We start from the raw sequence: 21150 nt of genomic DNA on the forward strand, positions 1-21150 counted from the left end.
AATGAAATGTCTCCAAATGTTAATGTGTGATATTTTGAGATATATATATATATATTTAAACCAATTTAATTGATGCTCTTCTGATATTTGGTCAGAGGGGAGTGATAATCAAAGGTTTAGAAGAAATTACAGTGTACAACAAGGATGAAGTCTATCAAATTTTGGAGAAGGGGGCAGCAAAAAGGACAACTGCAGCAACTTTGATGAACGCCTACTCTAAGTAAGAAAGCCCTTGTTTCCCCCACTGCTCCATTTTGGTTTTAAGAAGAATATCCAAACTTGGGAAATCAAATTGGGGTGTGTCAAGGTATGTGAGTCACACATCTAGATTGTGTGCTGGATTGCTTGCCTTAGTAATTGGCTTGAGGTTTATAAGGAGAGCACCAATATTGGGAGAATGTTGAAAGGAGGACAAAGATAAGTTGAATTTGAGCAGAATTATTAAGTTTTTTTAAGTAGAAGGTTTATTTTCCCAAATGAAATTATACATGGGAGCCCTGATTAAAATGTGGCTGGGGTAGTTGATTTGGCAGTGGGATACTCAGGGGCTTACCTCCTCAGCCTTCAGGAGATTTGCCCTGAGTACTTTTCTGGAGCCCCTAAGGATACTTAGAATACAGTTTGAAAATCCCTTGTTTGAGTAAAGATTAGAAGAAAACCAAATGGCCTGTTTTTTTTCCCCCCAGCTTAATAGAGGTATAAATGACAAAATTTTATATATTTAGGTTGCACAGCAAGACTTTTTTCTTCCCAAATGGCTTCATTTTAATGTAGGAAGACACATGATCACTAGTACAGGCTTTCAAGGGGAGAAAGAGGCATATTTGATAGAATCCCTTATAAGATGAATCCCAGACTCTAGAAATGCACTTTACCAAATCAGAGGTGATTTTTTTTTTTTGCTCGTCTTTGAAGGAAACATCAGAATGTAATTGAAAGAGTTGTAGATTAGGAGTTAGATATATGTGCTTAGTTCCAGTTCTGCAGTTAATTAAGTATGTTACTTCAGGTAGTTAAACTTACCTGAATATCATTTTCCTCAAACTGCAAAATGACTTTGAGGTCTTGCTCTCTTACAGTTGCTCTCTTATAGTCGGACATTTCTACAATATGCTATAGCAGTTATAATTGTAGCTCTATATAAATATGTGTGTATTTAAAGAAAGAAGAAAAATAGCATAACATGAAAGTAATCAGTATCATGGAATTATGGGTGATTTTATAATTTAAATTTCCTATAATACCTTTCTATTAAAAATGGAGTTATAAACAAATCATAGAATGAAGTTTCCATTTGAATTAAATGTTTGCTTTATAGCTTAACTTGATTTAGACTTTGGAAGAATGAATTTAAGAAAATTTGTTTCTCTAAATACTTTTCTCTGAAATATAAAATTCCCATTCTGTAAATTTGAATAATTTAAAATTTCTTAATTTTCACTGAAGACTGGAGTAAAGGTATCTTCTTATCAATGTATGTGATAAGGAAAAGAAACGTGATTCAGTTTTCCAAAATCAGAGTTGACTTTTATGCTTTGTAGCCTTAATTCTATTATCTTGGATTAGGAATGGGCAAATAATGGTAGGAAAACATGAGATATATTTTATAATTCACATCTATAGTTTATATTTCTCCCTGTGTCCCTCCCCTTTTCTGTTATTTAAAATAACTTAAATAATTTTGTAAAAATGATACTTATAAAATTTTCCAAGTCACATGAAAAGTACAAATGAGAAAATTAGAAATTACCATATTCCAACCATCAATGACATTAACAAACAGAATGTTCTTCATCAGATATTGATACAGAAAGGAATGCTATCTTTGGTTCTCTGTATTGTTTTTTATATCACTAAGATAAAAGTTGAGTGTCAGTATACAGTGTAAGATGGACTTTGGAAAACCTTGTAGTCTAGCAGTGATTACTTGTGGTGTTTCAGTGAACACTACTGTTTACTACTTGTGCTGTTCAGAGGAAGGACCTATCTGTCTCCGGTGACCTTCTCAAAGCATAGCAATCTACTTTTAGGACAGTTGACACTGAGTGGGAGTGATCTGGTGGCTTGCCTGATGCTGCTTGAGTTTAAGGTAATGATGTATTTCAAGTGGTTTTTATAAATAGATCAATTGCAAGCCATCTCTTCTGACACACCAGGCAGATGTTCAAACACTATACCACATCCAGCTTTCAGAGGTGCCTGAGGATTCTGTCATTTAAGCTGTTTTCAGGTAGATTATTATTGGTTTCTTCTGTGCAGGCAGCAGGACCAAGAAAGCCAAAACCTAGCATCATTCTATCCATCCACTGTCTTCCAAAATCTTTTTTTTTTTTTTCCAAAATCTTATTATTATCCTGTCTGATAATATCTTTCTCTACCCTGGTGGATTTAGACCTTTCTTTGTTGTTTTCATTATGTTACAGAAGGAAAACAAATAATGTTTTGCATTATAATGATTGGGCAACTTGTTCTTGTTTTCTAGTTGATCCCACTCAGTTTTCTCTGTTACAATACATATGAAAGAAACTACAGTTGATGGAGAGGAGCTTGTTAAAATTGGAAAGTTGAACTTGGTAAGCATCAACTGTAATACCCCTGTTCATTCTTTCAGTTTTCTTTTCTTTTTTTTGGTAGTTTTATTGAGGTATAATTGACAAATAAAATTATGTATTTAAAATGTACAGTGTAGCAGGATATCCTTCCACTTGGCTGAATAATATTCAAGTGTGTGTGTGTGCATGCACATCATGTCACATCTTTATTCATTTGTCAGTGGGTACTTAGGCTGTTTCCATACCTTGTTTATTATTAACAGTGCAGTGAATGTGGGAGTGCAGGTATTTTTTGAGATAGAGATTTCATTTTCTTTGCATACATACCCAGAAGTGGGATTGCTAAGTCAAATGGTAGTTCTCTTCCACTGTTTCTTCTTTCTCACCTCATAGAGCAGTTTGAAAATTGTGTATTTAGAGACAGTACTTTTGTAGTCACTGGGTTATTGGTTTTGTAGTGGGTTGTTATTTGTAGGAAATTATTTTACTGGCTATTTAATATCTTTATGTACAATATGAGGATGAAAGTCTTCTATTCCAAATCCATAGACTGAGGACTTATTTTTATTTTTAAAATGCAAGGTTGATCTTGCAGGCAGTGAGAACATTGGCCATTCTGGAGCAGTTGACAAGAGAGCTCAGGAAGCTGGAAATATCAGTCATTCCCTGTTGACTCTGGGAAGGGTTATTACTGTTCGTGTAGAAAGAACACCTCATATTCCTTATCGAGAATCTAAACTGATTAGAATCCTCCAGGACTCTTTCGGGGACGTACAAGAACATCTATCATTGCAACATTTTCTCCTGCATCTCTCAATCTGGAGGTAAGGTCTTACCTGTCACTTTTTTTGGCTGTGCTGTGTGGCTTGTGGGATCTTAGTTTTCAACAAGGGATTGAACCTGGGCCCTCAGCAGTGAAAATTTGGAGTCCTAAACACTAGACTGCCAGAGAATTCCCTAACTATCATGTATAATATTTTTAGAGTTAACTAATTGGCTTCATTCATTCTATACTACAGTAAAAATAATCTGGACATTGTATGTGGTGGACACACAGAGGAGAACACCACTGAAATATTGCCTTTCTCCTTGCTGGCACTTTTCAATCTTAAAAAGCTAGTTACTTAGTTGTGTTTTTCCAGTCTTCAAAGATAATCGCTGTGGTCATTAGCAGTGAATGGTTTAACTGAGGCCTTAAAAGTGGGTTAAGTGAATAGTAGTGCTTTAGAGGCTGCTTAGAGATCCCTAAAGATGGGGCTAGATGTGGGGGTACAGGTAGGAAAACCAAGAGAAACAACAAAGATGGTAAAGTCTACTTTAATTTTACTGGATTATTGTCTTTGAGCGGAATTAGAAAAGCTTTTATAAAGTCTCTTAACTCCCTCTTTCATTTTAAAAACTATCTTTGTTGAGAAATGATTTGTATACTATAAAATGCATCCATTGAAAGTATATAATTAGGTGATTTTACTATATTCATCGAGCTATGCAACTCTCACCCAAAATCTAATCATTTTTATCCTGGAAAGAAACCCTGTAACCTATTAGCAGTCACTCCCCATCAGTTTCCATTTCCAGCCCTAGGTCACTATTAATCTACTTTCTTTAATCTATACCTTTGCCTATTCTGAATATTTTATATAAATGGAATCACATAATAAGTGTTCTTTCATTTCTGGCTTCTTTCACTTGGCATAATGTTTTCAATGTTCATCCACCTTGCAGCAGGTATCAGAACTCATTCCTTTTGGTGGGTGAATGATAGGGATATAGGACATTTTGTTTATTCATCAGTTGATGAAATTCATTGAGTTTTTTTTTTTTCTAAAGAGCTTAAGACTAAAACAAAAAATTATTAGATTAAATTATAGTAAAGTTGAAGAGTGAAACTTGAAACTTGAAAGAGTGAAAAATAAGGATGTTTTAAACAGTCCTCTATTGTATTTATTTGCTTAATTGGAGTATAGTTGCTTTAAGAACATTCCTCATTTATAAAGGTTGGGTATGGTAGTATTAGTGGGTAAATGTTTATATTAGATATAACCAAAAATTATTATGTTATTGTATAGTACATTTTGGGTAACAAAACTACATTATTCTCATATCTTCAGTAATTGGCCTTTTCTTTTCATCACAGGAAACTGAGCACATTGGAATATGCTCTTAGAGCAAAGAACATACTGAAATAAGCCTGAGGTTAACCAGAAACTCACCAAGAAAGCTCTGATTAAGGTAATTGTGAATTTTTATAGAGTAATAGAAATTTGTTTGACAAATGTGAAAATGAGGAACTGAAACAGATAATTGTTTTTAAAAATGTATTAAATTACCTTTGTGATAAGGCTTTTCATTTAATGGCTTGAACTGAATACCCTGTGTGTTAAAATGCTTTTTCTAATTTTAATAGATGACCTTACAAGCTCTATCCAGTCAGTAAAATTTAAGCCTATAATGGTACTTCAGTGCAGTTTTAATTAGCATTTCCTTAATGAATAGTGATATTCAGCATCTTTTCTCAAGCTTATTATCCATATGTATATCTTTGTTTGTGAAATGTCTATTTAAATCCTTTGCCAGTTTTTAATTGGGTTGTCTTTTTATGAAGTTGTAAAGGATTGTTCATATTTTCTAGATATGATCCTTTATGAAATAATTTGTAAATATTTCCTCCCAGTCTGGCTTCTTTTCCTTTTATTGGTAGTGGGTTTTTTTGTTTGTTTGTTTCTATTGAGACAACTGTAGATTCACATGCAGTTGAAAGAAGTAATACAAAGAGATCCTTTGTACATTTTATTAAACTATATAGTAAAATCATTGCAGGGACACCATTAATAGCAATTCATTGGTCTTATTCCTCAATTTTTCTGGTACTCATGTGTGTGTGTTTAGTTAGTTCTATACAGTTTTGTCATGTGTAGGTTCATAGAGCCACTATCACAGTCAAGATACTGAACAGTCCCATCTCAGCAAGGATTCCTCACTGGCCTTTTATAATCACTTCCTTCCCACTCTGACCTCCTAACCATAATCTTTGCTATCCAATGGTCTGTCCTCTATTTCTAAACCTTTGTCATTTTAAGATGTTATTGAGTGAAATCATACAGTATGTAAACTTTGGGGATTGCTTTTATCACTCAGCATAATTCCCTGGAGGTTAACCTGAGTGGTGCATATCAATAGAGCTTTACTTTTTAATGCTGAGGAATATTCCATGGTATGTATATACCACCCGCCTGCAACGAGGGAGACCCCAGTTCAGTTCCTGGGTCAGGAAGATCCCCTGGAGAAGGGATAGGCTACCTACTCCAGTATTCTTGGGCTTCCCTGGTGGCTCAGACTAAAGAATTCACCTGAAATGCGGGAGACCTGGGTTTGATACCTGGGTTGGGAAGATCCCCTGGAGGAGGGCATGGCAACCTACGCCAGTATTCTTGCCTGGAGAATCCCCAAGGACAGAGGAGCATGGTGGGCTACAGTCCGTGGGGTAGCAAAGAGTCAGACGCAACTGAGCGACTAAGCACAGCACAGCACGGCACATGTGTAGTATACCACACATAGTTTGTTGTCAGATTCACCTGTGAAAGACATACGGGCTGATTTCAGTTTTTCACAATTGAAAATAAAACTGCTTTGATCATATTTGTTTATAGTAATTTGTGTACATGTAAACTTTCATTTTTCTGAGATAATTGCCAAAGAGTATAATTGTTGTGTTGTATGGTAATTGAATGTAAATTTTCTTTTTTTTTTTTTTTTTAAGGAACTGCCAAGTTGTTTTCCAAAATGGCTGGGCTTTCTATTCTGTTGCATTGATTTATGTCTGTCCCTCACTAATACCACAGTTTTAATTACTGTCATTTTTAAATAACTCTTGGAATCAGATTGTTTAAAAGGAAGCTTATATGAGCAAACCTCTCTTGATAAAGGGTGTCAAAATTGTCAGGATCTGAGAAAAACCACAGTGATTTTTATATTCATTATTTTTTAAAGGCCATGCTCTTTTATAAGCATTCATTTTATTTTAGACACTTGAATTTTTGAACCCTATTGCTATTATTCAATCTAAAAATATTTAACAGTAATTTATTATGATAAAATATTCAGTCATTGTTTAAAAATTCCAGTTGTTTCAGTGTAGACTTTTAATATTTTGTTTTAGGATCCAAATAAGGTATGCCAAAATTAGTAGTTGGATTTTGAGACTTGATAGAGTCAGATTTTATCTTATTTATATATTTTTGGCCAAAATACTTCATAAGTGGTGGTATATTCTCCTACTTGGAAGCACATAATATCTGGTTCTTTCCCTTTTTTGATAAGGGATTGATTATATTCAAGTGACCTGATCCACTAGTTCTTTAAGGGTTGCAAAATAATAATTTTTGAACTGTTCTTCCTTAGTTGATTGCTGGACTAACTCTATATAAAGGAACATTCCCTCAACTCCCCAAGGCTGTAGTTCTTATAGGAAAGACAGGACAAATGCTTGATTCATTTCCTTTGACAGTTTGGAGAATAATGGGTTGGTTTCCCAGCTTTCTTAACATCATTATAAACTCATGGATTTAGAATATTTGTGCTAACAATTGTAGTTAATAACCTCATTGACTTTCAAATTTTCCTTCTCTGGCCATTGGGTACCTTTTTCAGTGGGTTCTTGAATCTTTTTTGTTGGCCTAAGCTTCCTTCACTTCCTTCCTATTTTGTTTTACAAGATGTTCCAGGTTCATCTTGAATGTTTCTTGTCCCAGTCCTGGAGTCAGACACTTCCCTAAGAAACCCTGGTTCCTTTTCGTGTGAGATGAGATTTGGAGACCAACCTGGCTAGTGGAGGTTGTTTTTTTCTTCAGAAGCCTGTATTTTTATAATGAATGAAAGCTATTGGCTTTATTCTAACCATATTAATATTGAATGAAAAGTAAGGTTGTGACTTTTTAATCACATATTTTTATGCTTTAAAAAAGATAAGAGGGCTAACTTTGTTTTATTTATTATAAATCTTCCCCAAACTGAATGAAAAAAAAGTGAAATGCTAATCTGACACAATATTCTTCTTGCATAGGAATATACAGAAGAGATAGAGCGTCTGAAACTGTATCTTGCTGCAACTAGTGAAAAAAATGAGTGTACATTTCTGAAGAAAATTTTAGGTAAGCCCTTGGTTATGGAAATTAATTTCTAAGAATGTACAGCAGAGGGAGTGTGGTCAGTAGTATTGTACTACCTTTGTGTGGTGACAGTTGATAACTAGACTTATTGTGGTGATCATTTTGTAATGTATGAGTATCAAATCACTATGTTGTACACCCAAAACTAATGTGATATTGTAAGTCAATTATACTTCAATTAAAAATTATTTACCTAAACTATATCATTCATTTAATAACAATTTTGCATCCCTCTTGTACATTTAATATAGGAAAGCATTTCAAATATCTCATCTACTTTGAAGAGCTATTTCCAATAAAGAACTGACAAAAGACTGTTAGAATGAACTCTCTTCTCATACCACCTCAACTTTATCTTTTCCTTTAATCAATATCTCTAACAAATAGTTTGAGGAAATCTACATTCTTAAAATTCTTTGTCATTTAAGCACAATGTGGAATAGAAAATGGTAGTTACAAAGGAACTAGAAGAATGCAAACGACAGCACTCACTTCTGACACTTGCTAATCTCAAGAAATCAGAGAGGCTTGTTAAAGCAGACCAGAATTGTCTGGTGCAAAATGTCAGTAGTGTTAAAGCTGAGAAGCTGTGCTCTAGAGAAGAATCGTTTATCTCATGAGGACTTTTGTGGTGGTGTGATAGTGGTATGTGTGTTGGGGTGTGTATTGGGGTCTATGTGCTGGGTGCAGGAGGTTTAATTGCTCTGTATGCATACTTTAGTTTTCCAGGTTTTCGCCCCTTATCTTTACCCCTTCCTCCTGTGACACCTGATGCTTTCACACCACAAGCCTCTTTGGGATTCTGCCTGTCTTGTTTATTATTCTTCATATTCCTGATTATAGACACCTAGTTGTATCCTGCACCTCTGCTTTATGTGGGTTATAGTCCTCTGTCACCTTTGTAGCTTCTCAAATTTTATATACATACATGTTTTTTTTTTTCGCCTGTAATCAGTAGGGATTCTCAGTTTCAAAATGGAGAAAACAAGAAAAACAGTCTGTTTATAAACCTAAGACAAAGAATACATTTGCTTTTTGCACTTTGTATCTATTGCTTATTGATACTTAGGCATCATTATCATGATAGTGATAAACAGTAGAGATGATATGTAACTGCCTCAGTTGTGTTAGAGTAAATTTTCTAGGCATTAGGAAACAATATTCACATTAAAATCCTTTTAAATTTTATTTTAGAGCTATGAGTGGAAAACTAACTGTTCAAGAGGAAGAAATTGTAGAATTGGTTGAAAAAATTGCTGCTGTTGAGGAAGAGCTAAATAGGGTAAGCATTCAAAACTGTATTGACTGTCATGTAAAAAGCAAATATTAAAAGGCAATTTCAGAATGTGAGGGACCTGATATTTTTTCTTTAAGATTTTTTTTCTTACTGACCTCTAAACTAAAATTAAGTTATATCACTGTTTTTTTTTAATTATCATTAGTGATAATGAAGAAGTGAGTCTCTTTTGAAGAAGTTATTCTATTTGACACATACTAATGTAGCATTTTAAGAAATTAACTGAATTGTGTAATTTAATATGAAAGCTGTATAGTGAATGCTGAGACATTTTCATCAACATGTTTATCAGGTGACTAAAGGCAGATGTTGGGAGAAACCAGATGTTAAATAACTAAGGTTGAAAGACCTGACCCTTCAGTGCCACCCTCACACTGGCAGTGTTGAAAGGAATCTGAAGAAGTAACACCGTTTCATTAGACCTGTTACTTGTTTTTGTTTGGTTGGCTATGCCCCATGATTTGTGGAATCTTAATTCCCTGACCAGGGATCAAACCTGTGCCCGTAGCACTGGACACGCAGAGTCCTAACTACTACCAGTAGTAGTAGTAGTTATAGGAAGAAACCAGTTACCATACGAAATGTTCTAACCTACCTGGTAACTTGTTACAACTTTTATATGGAAATAATTTGTTATATGTAGGTTACAGAATTATTTATGGATAGTAAAAATGAACTTAACCAGTGCAAATCTGACCTGCAAAGTAAGACACAGGAACTTGAAACCACTCAAAGACATTTACAGGAAACAAAATTACAGCTTGTTGAAGAAGAATATATCACCTGGGCTTTGGAAAGTACTGAGGAGAGACTTCATGATGCTGCCAATAGGGTTTGTCTTTTATTTTTATTTGTAGTCGTGTTAAAGAAGTTAAAGAATGGCTAGAAGTAACTTTCTTAGCATAAGGTAAGAAATTGTGAAATTCTACTTATTCACTACAAATGATACTTCTGTCCATTTAAGAAATATTATTTTACTATTTCATCTAGGTTTTCTTTACTGGAGATGCTTATTTAAGAAAAATCTATTCCTCTAGTTTTGAAAATAGAACCTGACCTTAATATACTTTATGGATGTTTAAAATAATGGTGTCGTACTGCTTTACCTGTGGTCATGGTTGAGACTAATTAGTCATCAAGAATTTAGTATCTTCTAATGATGGACTATGTTGAAAGTACTCACTTTTTTATTAGGTGTATCCTTCGGAAGTAAGTAACACATGAAAGTGAAAGTCACTCAATCGTGTCCAACTCTTTGTGACCCCATGACTATACAGTCCATGGAATTCTCCAGGACAGATTACTGGAGTGGGTGGATTGCCTTTTCCTTCTCCAGGGGATCTTCCCAACTCAGGGATCGAACCCAGGTCTCTTGCATTGCAGGCAGATTCTTCACCAACTGAGCCACAAGGGAAGCCCACTAATACTGGAGTGGGTAGCCTATCCCTTCTCCAGTGGATCTTCCTGACTCAGGAATTGAACCAGGGTCTCCTGCCTTAGTAACACAGATTGGGTAAGAATTTGTCAGGGAGCATAATTATTAAAATTGATTGGCAAAATCAGTTTTCCTTGTCTAGGCTAGCGGAGGAGAAATAAACATTGGCATGAATTTAAAAATTTCTTCTGATACTATATAAAATTTACCAGTTCTCTTTAGAAGTCTTTAATGAAACACAGATATTTTCATTAGATTGCTTTTGTCATATCCATCTTATCAACACTTATTTTTAAAAATCATATACAGTTGCTTAACATAGTTGAAGAAACTACAAAAGATGTATTTGGTCTCCATTCTAAACTGGATTGTAAGAAGGCAGTTGATCAGCATAATGCAGAAGCTCAAGATGTTTTTGGCAAAAACTTGAATAGTCTGTTTCATAATATGGAAGAATTAATTACGGATGGCAGCATGAAACAAAAGGCCATGCTAGAAGTTCACAAGACCTCGTTTGGTAATTATAAACATTTCTCTCTTTTTTTTAATTGAAGGATAGTTGCTTTACAGAATTTTGTTGGTTTCTGCCAAACATCAACATGAATGAGCCATAGGTATACATATGTCCCCTTCTTCTTGACCCTCTCTCCCATCTCCCTCCCCATTCCACCCCTCTAGGTTGTTGGAGAGCCCATGTTTGAGTTCCCTGAGTCATATAGCAAATTCCCCTTGGCTGTCTATTTTTACATATGGTAATATGTTTCCATGTTACTCTCCATTCATCTCACCCTCTCCTTCCTCCCCCCGCCCATGTCCATAAGTCTCTTCTCTACATCTGTGTCTCCTTGGCTGCCCTGCAAATAATTTCATCAGTACCATCTTTAGTTCAAGCATTTCTTATTCCAGTCTTACTGTGTTTAGTGTGAGACTCTTTTCAAAACTGATATTAAAGTATTATTTTCACTATAGAAAATTTGGAAGATGCAGACATGAAAAATTTAAAAAGTCACTTAGAGTTTAAGCTAACCACTAAAAAATTTATTTATTGATTTCTAGTTTCTCTTCTTTAACCTTTTTTATCTACAGAAATCCTGTGTATTCCTTTTAGTTAGAGATTAATTTTTAGATTATTCTGACTCTTACACTAAGTTACAGTTTTGAGTCTGATACACTTACGGATGTGCCAAGTGCTTCCTGAATACTATAGAACATAATTTATGTTTAAAATAATTCCATGCTTATGTAGTGAGTCAGTTATTTTAAGCTTATTTGTTACAAATTTCCACAACAGGGATATGAATTTTGCCAAGGTTGTATTTGTGTTTAAATACACATTTAAGTCCAGGTTGACATCTTTTTTCTTGTTGGTGTAGGTACCCTGCTGACATCCATTGTCTCTGCATTAGACACTATTACTGCAGCAGCACTTGGATCTCTCACATTGATTCCAGAAAATGTGTCTACACTTGTTTCTCAGATGTCTAATATGATATTAAAAGAACAATCGTTAGCAGCAGAAAGTAAAACTGTGCTTCAGGAATTGATTGTTAGTAAATCTTTGATTACATTTTTGATAAGTCTCCAAAAACAATGTTAACTGCTCTTCTTTCATCTTAAGCTTTACTAGACACAGTGGTAAACAGATTACTTTAATAGAGTAGGTTTATATTTTTAAAGACAGGTCTCTTCACTGCTTTTTTTCCTCCCAGAAAGATTAATTTCCAATGGCATATATATAACCTTCAAAACCTTTTTCACTGCTATTCTGTAACATAGAGTGTAGGAGTTCGTATGCCTTTTAATAACTAGAAAGAGTGGTAGGTTTAGCTCCACATGAATTCAAGGGACCTATGACTTGTTAGCTGGCTCAGAAATTGGTCAGTTATCCTTTTCTTAAGGGTCCTGGAATCGTCATGCTAATGTTACACTGACCCAACCAGAAGGGTATATTAAGTAGTTAATTTTAAAGCTACAGAAATACAGAAAAATGTGTAAGAAAAATGACTTATATAATTTGGGGGAACATATATAACAATTTGTGGGGTCCAATGTTGTAATCAGGTCCTTCTGGCCTGTAACTGTGAGGCTTTTTTCCATAATTCTGTAGAAGCCAGTCATCTAATTATACAATGTTGTTTACCTTCTCCACACTTGATTTCTTTATACCGTTTATTTTGTAATTGTATCATTTGTCTAGGGAGTTCTTGGCCATATAACTTACTTTGATTTTTCCCTCTGTATAGGCTCTCTGCCTCCCTTTTTGAGTTTAAGAATATTTGTTGAACATTTTCCAAGTAAATACTGCTCATGTTAGCCAACATTCTGCCTAAATTCAGTGCTTGTATGACATTATTAGGTAGATTTCTTTAGTCACCCAAATTTGACAAGGTTAAAAGATGCCCACTGGTACTTACTTTTTGGGAATTTTTTTTTTTTTAATTGGGTTATAATTGCTTTACAATGTTCTGTTAGTTTCTGCTGTATGAAAATTGATTCACTCACTCAATAAATGGTAGTCTCTGTTTATTGATGTCTTCCTACCAAGTCATAAGCAAGCTTGAGTCTGAAGAGGTGATTGCTGTTCCCACAGAACGAGTTGAAATTAGTATGATAGTTCTTTCAAAAGAAAACCAGTACTCTTTTAAGCATTTACTAATTATTTCGTTATAGTTCTTCATCCTTGCCCTAGTAATAGGAGCTTAGTTCAGAATTTTTTTTCTTCTTTTTATAAAAATTTCCAATCTAAAATACTCTCTAACTTTTCTGTATACCTTGACATGAACCAGAACCATGACAAGTTCTTATCCAATAAAATGTAAGTCACCAGTTCTTCAAACTTAAATGCCTCCAACCCAGAGCCTACTTTTCAAGGCTATTTGGTTTCAGCTCTTTTGACTTAGTAACCTAAAGTTGTTTGAAGCTTATTTCTTTGAAATACAGTTGTAGGTGTTTTTTTTTTTTTCCTTTGTTTGTTTGCATTGCTGAAATTTTATCAAATGACTGTCATTTTCCCCTCTTCTGAATTCTTCTGACTTATGTTACAGTAGACTATTAAGAAGTTATTGTACATAAAGTGACCATTTCTTAATTCCTGTATGCAGGATTAAGTGATTTATGATGAATATAAACTCTAGCAGTAGGCTCTGTAGGCTATAAAAAAGAGAATAGACACTTAGGATTTTAATAATCACGTGTTTAGTTAACAGGGTATTTAAAATGTTATCATTTAACTAGCCAGATTTATGCAAGTGAAAATATCCTTTTTAAAGACTTGTGTATTTATCTTTCAAACCAGAATGTACTTAAGACTGACCACCTCAGTTCACTGGGAACAGCTTTATCCCCCACTGTGGCATCTATACTGGAAATCAATAGTCAACTGAAGAATATCTTCAAGACTTTGTCAACTGAGGCTAATAAGGTAACGAATATTCTTATTATCTCAAATTGTTAAGAAAGAAACTCCACATGAATTCAAGGGACCCAGGATTTGTTAGTTGAGAAGTGTCTACATGCAGAACTCGTGGGTTATGAGAAGGAATCTGGAGGAGGGAGGAGAGAGGATGCTGTGGTCAGAATGCTGACCGTTGATGTGGTCAGCAGAATCATGGCTAAGAAAAACAAGAGGAAATGATCTTCAGGCATCATAGCATACATAGTGGTCTATCATATGGTGTGTGTCCATATGTGGTTATACATACATATGTATGCATATCTGTCTGAATATGGATAATAAAATATCTCTGCATACGCGCTAAGTCACTTCAGTCATGTCCGACTCTTGGCTACCCAATGGACTGTAGCCTGCCACGCTCCTCTGTCAGTGGGATTCTCCAGGCAAGAATACTGGAGTGGGTTGCCATGCCCTCCTCCACAGGATTGTTCCTGACCCAGGGATCGAACCCGCATCTCCTGCATTGTCAGAAGGGTTCTTTATGACTGGGGCCACCTGGGAAGCCCCCAAATACCTCTAGATGTGTTTGAAAATGGTAACAATCCCCCCTCAGTGGTGGGAGTGGCACTGGGGTTCTAGGGGCTGGAGGGGAAAGGAAAGGACTTTTCTCTGCAATACTGTTTTCTACCTTTTCTATTTTATATGTATTCAAAAAAGTAAAAATAAAAAATAAACAGAATATTTAAGAAAAAAATTTTTTGTTTGGCTGTGCTGTGTCTTTGTTACTGCAAGGGATTTTTTCTCTAGTTGCGGTGAGCAGGGGCTACTCTGTAGTTGTGTGTGGACTTCTGTTCGTGGTGCCTTCTTTTATTTTGGAGCACAGGCTCTAGGGCGCATGGGCTTCAGTTGTTGCAGCATGTTGGCTCCGTAGTTGCGCTTCTGGGCTCTAGAGCACAGGCTCAATAGTTGTGGCTTGTAGGCTCAGTTGCTCCGAAGCTTGTGGATCTTCCTGGATCAGGGATCGAGTGTGTGTGTGAGTGTGTCAGTGGGTGAGGGTATGGTCAGGCCGACTGGGAGCCTGGTGAATGCCCAAAGTGGAGGCGGGAGGGTGTGGAAGCCGGGGGTTGGGAAGCCTGTGTGGTCCTCTTGCTGTCTCTCTCTTTCTCTGTCTCCCTTACCCGTGATTTCAGGCTCTTGACCTGTCTCGACAGCGGGGGGGGGGGGGGGGGGGGGGGGGGGTTGCGCATGTGCTAGGATGCGGCTGGGGGTGAGGCAGCCCCCAGGATTGCCTGAGGCGTGCCAAGGGAGCCCCAGATGGAGACCTAACTGTCATCTGGTTTCCTGGAAGCCGAATGCAGAGGGGCTTGCGGGCCACACGGAGACAACCCAGGTCTGCGGAGGGAGTCGGGGCCCAGGCCACCCACCTGGGGAGGGGCTGGGGCTGCGGGGACCCAAGAGTTGGGACGCCACTGCCTGTGAGGGCCGCCGGCTGGCTGGCTGGCTGGCTGGCCGGCCGGCCGGCTGCAAGGCAGCCGATGGCTCTGAGAGCGGTGGGGTGCGAGGGGCCAGGAGCAGGTGGGGCTTGCGGCGCCAGCGCGCCGGGGGCTAAAGGAGAGGGGGGCAAAAAGCCTACAGCACCCGATATTTCCAGGCGGTCTCCCATCCAACTACTAACCAGGCCCGACCCTGCTTAGCTTCCGCGATCAGACGAGATTGGGCGCTTTCAGGGTGGTATGGCTGTAGATGGAGGCAGCTGCCGCCAGGCGCCCTAACAGCCCTGCGCTATGCCTCCCTTTCGCTCTGACCTGCCGGTCTGGCCAGCCGGCCGCAGCTCTCCACGGAGCGCAGGACCCGCGACCGGACTCCGGCTGGCCGATGCCGCCCCGCCCCCGCACACCGCCACCCCCCGGCCAGCACCCGCCTAGCCCGGCGGGCTTCCGACCCGGAGCGCCCCGGCCTGTGTGCGGCGGGGGGGGGCGGGGCGCGGAGGTCTGGAGGTCTCGGGTGCTCTCCCACCCTGGGCCTCTCCAGGCCCGCCCCTGCTCGGCAGCCTCCCCTGCCCCTATCCCGTTCGCTGCTCTGGGCCGCGTGGCCTCTGCACCTGTCTGGCATCCTGCCCGAGGCCCCCCTTGCCCACACGCTGTCTTCGAGTCTCTCTGAACCGTCGTCTCTTTTTGCCTCTGTCTCTCCTGACACCCGGCCTCCCGGCCCTTCCTCTGGCCCCGGCCTCTCACAGGTGCTATGGTTCTGGCCCTGGCTGACGAGCGTGCGGCGGCCGGCTGTCTCACTTCGCGTGGGTGCGTACGAGTGTCTGTGTGTCTGCCCTGTGCCTGCTTGTCGCTCGTCTGCTCTCTCAGGAAGGTCCTGTGCTGGGCCCGCGGCGTAGGGGCAAGGCGGGCCTCGGTAGGGTGAAGGGGCGGGGCTGACGCGCTCTGGTGGGTTTGGGCACCGGGCAGGATGGGCGCGCAGGGCCCCGGCTGGGCTACTCCTAAGCCCGCAGGAGGCTCCGAGGGCCGAAGCCAGGCCGCTCGGGGTCCCGGAAGTCATCCGGGCCACGGGCTGGGCCAGGCGGGTGCTGGCCCGGGGTGGCGGTGTGCGGGCCTGGGCGGCGTCGGCTGGCCTCCGAACTGCAGGCCCTGGCCGGCCGGAGTCCAGTCGCGGGTCGTGCGGCTCAAGTGCAGCGCGTGCCCCGTGGAGAACTGCGGCCAGCAGGTCAGAGGAAAGGGAGGTGCAGCGCAGGGCTCTTAGGGCGCCTGGCAGCAGCCACCTCCATCTACAACCATACCACCCTGAATGCGCCGGATCTCATCTGATCTGGGAAACTAAGCAGGGTCGGGTCTGGTTAGTAGTTAGATGGGAGACCCCCTAGTAGTTATGAACTCCAGGCCCTTGCACAAAGTAGATGACAAGCCAACTTATAGGTGATGAAAATTTATAGTGAAAAATTAGACCTAAATTCAAAGATGGTTTATGGAGTAAAAGCAAGTCTTTTCCATTAGCTTTTTTTCCCCCCATCAACTTCCATAATGCTTTTCCATTAGCATAATGCTTCCTTTTTATTCCTTCTATTTCCTTGTCTATATCCATTTTTTGCACCATAATGTGGTGCCTTATTGGCATAATTTTCTGCCTTACTGTCTTGCCATAACGCTGATGTAGGAGATAGATGGTCTCCAGGATAGACATTTACAACTAGCCTGTTTTTACATTTCCTGAGACAAGAGATAGGTAGGCTCCAGTTGAGGCATTTACAATCAGCCTCCTGTTTGTCCTCTGAAATGGAAGTAACAACAGAAAGAGGGTAAATAGCCAGCGTTTGTCTCTTATAACACTTTAATAGTCATGGCAAGGACAAAGAGGGACAAAATCCTGCTTGAGTAAAGGATTAAGAGATCTCCCCTCCCCCCACCCCCTTTTGGACAAGGGAAACACTACACATGCGCAGAAAGGCTCCTTGTGGGTCCAAAGTCAGGCGAAAATGCCAGACCATAATGAGTCTTGCTTTTCCCCAAAGCCTTCACTTCTAGATCCATCTTAGCTGAGGGGTGTGTGCACACCAGGGGGAGTCCCAGGATAGGTCAGATGTGAAGAAAGAAATGAGAAAATTGGCAGAAAGGAAGACAAAGACCCAGAAGAACTGGCCTATATAAATGACTTAACCACCTCTTTATTGTGCTCCTTTTCACTGGGGGGGCGCCCATAACCTTTCTCTCCAGGTATGTATCTCTGTTTTGCTTCTGTCTTAACTAAACCAGCTGTTGCTCTATGTTCTTTCCCACGTGTTGCTGTGCTATGTCTCTAATAAGAAACTTTGTACCTGCATGTACAGTTTCTGCCCCCATGATAAATGCATTTTTCACTGGGGGCCAAGACCCAGGGAAAATTAGCCTCTAGCTTCTAGCCCTTGCTGGTCTGGTGGCTAGGATTCCTGGTTTTCATTCAGGCTACCCAGGTTCAGTTCCTGGGCAGGGAATTAGATCTCACTTCCTGCCACCACTCACTGCTGCCTCCCTGAGATCAACTCAATTTTTATCACCATTTAATCTACATCATATGAATTTTTCAAATAATTTGTAACTGTTAGAAAAAGGACTTCTTAGGTATTAACATACTGGTATTTCCATAAGGGGGAAATACTTCTTCCCTAAAACTGCATTAAGAAAATTTGAACTTAAGAAAATATGTTTTGATGTAGCAGAATTATTATTTTATCTTTACAATCCAGCATTTGTTAAATACTTAACTGCTAATAACTGTTCAGGCTTCCCTGGTGGCTCAGCTGGTAAAGAATCCACCTGCAATGCAGGAGACCTGGGTTCGATCCCTGGGTTGGAAATATTCCCTGTCGCAGAGTCAGACATGACTGAGCGGCTTTCGTTGTTCACTAATAACTGTTCAGCCTGAAATAAAAACTTTCAAAAATCTTTGAACATAGACGCTCTAACTTAATTCCCCCTCTGGGGTAAATATTTTGCATGTACTTTTAGGTTATATATACACAATAGGCACAGAGCTCTTTTATTATGTATTTTATTTTCATATAAATTAACATCCGAGAAAAATTAAAATAGAAACACTAAATACAGTATTGCACATAGCAATCTCTGTTAAATTCCCCATTATATCATTGAAGTTCATATATACATGGAGGGACTAAAGGAGACAGGAAGATGGCAAAACAGCAACCCGAGAGCCACTACTGTGTCAGTACACATCAACTACAGACTGAAAGGTAAGGACAGTATTTTACATAAATAGAAACATAGTTACAATTCAGATTTTCTTTTTAAATTGCCTCCATAATTGGTTTGCAATAGCAACAGATTCTCCCCTTTATTCATAGCCATACCCCAACACATATCATTTTTAAAAATCTATTAATGTTAGATAAAGCCATCACAATGCTTCAGGAGTGACTTAAAGAAAACCCCAATCAAGTCACAATACTCAGGCAGGCAGGTTTAATGAACAAGTCCTAGGTAGATATCAATCCATCTAAAAGTTATTTATTTATTTATTTTTTTGCCAACAGTTAGTCATGTTTGGCAATTTTATGAGGATCATTTAAAAGCAGTGTGTCATTTTCTTTGAGAAGGGCAATGGTAAAAGTTATAGAGAGGCAGAACTTTGGTTTAACTGACCTTTGCTGCAGATGGGGGCTTTATGTAGGTCCTAAAGGACATGGTTGATAAAGGCCCTCATTTAACTTAAAATATGATTCCTGCCTATATTAAATGATGTATAGAAAGGGTTTTCCTTTTCTATATTTTTTTCCTATTCATTGTGTGATGATTAAAAAAAATGATAACCTTCTTTCATAAATATATAGTTACAGAGACCAACCCAAGAGCTGGGACAGCCTTATCTATGACATGTATAAATGGTACTTCAGTTTTAAAATAGAAAATTTATATGTAGATGTGAAACTGATACAAGTCACTAGAAATATCATGTTAACCATAAATCTAAATGCAGTGACGTGGAGTACTGGTCGTCAGGAGAAAGACTGTTTCGCTGTGATAGGGAATATTCTCACAACAGTAAGTTGGAGGTTACTGTTTAGCATGTTCAGAATTAATGTAGATGCTGCCTCTTACACATGCTGTTTTGGTCTATTGGTAAAATACCATAAACTTTTATAAAAAGAAAAGGTGTCACCTCCTCCACTGGCCTACTGCTTTTGCATTTTTATATGAATACAGTGTAGAATTCAACAATCAGTAAACTGGAAAACAAAGATTATGCAAGAAGCCAAGAAGAAACGTGATTAAAGTGATGAGTTTCCTTCCTGCCCTCATGCCAGCTGAATTCTGTGGAAGCAGCTGCAGTGACTCATTTTTGTTCTGCTTTTCATTGCTCAGGTTTTCATGCTTATTTTTGCTTTCTGAAATAAATGCACCAGGTAAGAGAAATAGTTAGAAGGAATAACTTTAAAGAATGTATGGCATTTAGAATAGCATTTTCATTTGGATCAAATTCTTTGAGAAAAGGTTAAAGATCCACAAGCTCATAAATGAAAAAAGATATAAATAAAATCTATTTATCTCTTAGAATTTTCACTAATGTTTTGAGGGGAAAAAAAGGCTTCAAAATTTAGCTTCTAATTGATGTGAAAGAGTATCGGCTCACCTTTCTCATTTTCAGTCTTAAGTACAAACACATAAATATGAAAATTGAACCGAGGCTTCATCTCATTGTTAATGTGATTTAATTCTCTTCTATGACTCAGATGGTAAAGAATCTGCTCACAATGCGGGAGACCTGGGTTCAATCCCTGGGTCGGGAAGATCCCCTGGAGAATGGAATGGTGACCTATTCCAGTATTCTTGCCTGGGGAATTCCATGGACAGAGGAGCTTGGCAGCCTATAGTCCATGGGGTCTCAAAGAGTCGGATACAACTGAGGGACTAACACACTTTCATCTCATTGTTAATATGATTTAATTCTCTTCTATCCTTATAACAGCATAATTGTTGTTAGTAAATAACTATTCCTTCTCATTCTATACATGACTTGAAGATTTACTTTCATCAAAAAGACAGAACATAAACCAAACCATAATATAATACTTGTTGTTCAGTAAGATTTTGATACAGAGAAACAGAAGGGAAAATACCTTTTAAATGCAGATATTTCTAACTTTTTCTAAATAAAGCTGTTTAATTGTGGCCCAATTTGGGTTATTTGAATATCTTCCATTTACACTATATTAGACTAACTCAATTCAAAATGCTATTTTAAGGTCTAACCCAACTTTTCATTTAAAATAGCATTTACTTACTCTGTAGTGCCAAGTGATAGTCCCTCAAACATTCAACAAAACATAAGACAGTATCACATGGACTCATGTCCACCAAACCCTTCCCTTCCTTGTGCACAACCTGGTGTTTTATTTTGAAGGGAGAAATGAGCAAAGAGGGAACAACTTGGCTTGTTACACTTGGCTGTGGGCTGACAGCTGCTGGTAGCCCCCTGTGTAGCCTGAGCCCTTGGTCTGAGCAAAGAAAAATGCTGTACCTGGCACTTCCTGTTGTTAGGCTCCAAGGGTGCTCATGGGATTATAACAGCTGTGCTGTGACCCATGTATGATGAGGAGAGTGAAAGATGGCCCCCAACTCCACCAGCAGCCCCCCACATATATGCACCCGCTCAGTGGATCCATCTTGATGGTTAGGCTTTGAATGCTGAACACTGAAATTCTTTTAGCCTCTGGTACCTGATAATAGGTAGAAGGAAAAGGAGATTCTCTAAGCCGGAAGCTCACTATTTGTTCAAACTTAAGAGGAAGATGATTAAAATATTAT

General features: G+C 38.7%; 2 pseudogenes; one reads left to right on the forward strand and one right to left on the reverse strand.

Annotated features, from left to right (window-relative positions):
- Positions 1–21150, forward strand: part of LOC133074091 (kinesin-like protein KIF11) — a 42936-nt pseudogene that overhangs the window by 6833 nt on the left and 14953 nt on the right.
- On the reverse strand, positions 15473–15591 carry LOC133074254 (5S ribosomal RNA; annotated as a pseudogene).

This window comes from Dama dama, chromosome 19, assembly GCF_033118175.1.
Source record: "Dama dama isolate Ldn47 chromosome 19, ASM3311817v1, whole genome shotgun sequence".
In the NCBI taxonomy this organism is placed as follows: domain Eukaryota; kingdom Metazoa; phylum Chordata; class Mammalia; order Artiodactyla; family Cervidae; genus Dama; species Dama dama.